Raw genomic sequence first — 1,418 nt, 5'->3', positions numbered from 1 at the left:
CTTCTGGATGCTCTGGGAGAGACTCCATTCCAGGCCTTTCTCTAGCTTCCAAGGTGGCTGCTGGCCACCCATGGCATTACTTTGCTGCTGGCAGCTTAAAACTCTAACCTCTGCCGCTGTCCTCCCCTGGCCTCTGGCCTTCTTCCGGGTGTCAAATCTCCTTCTTTTCTCTCTTATAAGAGCACCACACATTGGATTTAGGGTCCAACTTAAATTAAATTCGGGGTGATCTCATCTTAGGATCCTTCACTTAATTACATCTGCAAAGACCAGGTTCCAGTTCTGAAGTTCAGGGTGCCCAAGAATTTGGAGGGGGGCAGGGATGCAGACAGTATTCAATCCACTACAGCTTCTATGTAGATGAATTGCAAAAATAGTCCCAGGTGTTCCCTTCCCTGTATCCATGGCCGCTGTAGTGTGCTTGCCAATTTCTCTCATCAGGGGGTAGAGTTTACTCCCCCTGCCCCATACCTTGAATCTGGTCAGGCTTTGGGACTTGGTTTGCCAAAGAAAATGGTGGAAATGTGGTTCTGTTCTTTCTCTCTTTTGGATTGCTGCCTCCAGCAAAAGAGCTGCTTCGAGTTAGCCGACTGGAGGCTGAGCAACCACATGGAGCAGAGAAGAGGCTTCTGAGCCCAGGTCAGCAAAGCCAGCCAGACTCCGGCTGATTTGCCAGCTGACCACAGGCGCATGGGTGAGCCTAGCCAAAATCAGCCAAGCCCACTCAGATCAGCAGAACCACTCAGCCTACCCACCACATCAGCATTTAGTATTGTATGCCTCTGAAATTTTGTGGTTGCTGGGTAGGCAGTATCATTGTGGCAGTTTATAACTGTTCCATGTTATCATATTAACATAAAGAAATACCATACTAGCATGTTTCAATCCAGTAGTTGTAATCTCTCTCTCTCTCTCTCTCTTTTTTTTAGGGCCACACCCTCGGCATATGGAAGTTCCCAGGCTGGGGGTCGAATTGGATCTACAGCTGCCGACCTACACCACAGCCACAGCAACGTGGGATCCGAGCCACTTCTGCAACCTACACCACAGCTAACGGCAATGCTGGATCATTACCCCGCTGAGCGAGGCCAGGAATCGAACCCGCACTTCATGGTTCCTAGTCAGATTCGTTTCTGCTGCACCTCGATGGGAACTCCATAGTAGTTGTAATCTGAATAGATGAGTCAAATCTCCTTAGCATGTACACTCCATGAGAACAGAGACTTTTTCTGTTTTGTTTTTTACTGCATCCCCACTTCTTAGACCAACGCATGGCACTTGGTGTGTATTAATAAATGTTTGTTGCATGGATGGACAAAATCCAGGCTGTGCCTCATAAAGGCTTAGATGCCCAGTCTCAATTTTCTTGTCCATTAAACAGGGATGATGGGGAAAGACTTGACATGAGTGTTAGATGA

Source organism: Phacochoerus africanus, chromosome 2 (assembly GCF_016906955.1).
Source record: "Phacochoerus africanus isolate WHEZ1 chromosome 2, ROS_Pafr_v1, whole genome shotgun sequence".
Taxonomy (NCBI): domain Eukaryota; kingdom Metazoa; phylum Chordata; class Mammalia; order Artiodactyla; family Suidae; genus Phacochoerus; species Phacochoerus africanus.
The sequence above is the reverse complement of the archived record's forward strand: the minus strand, read 5'-3'. Positions refer to the sequence as shown.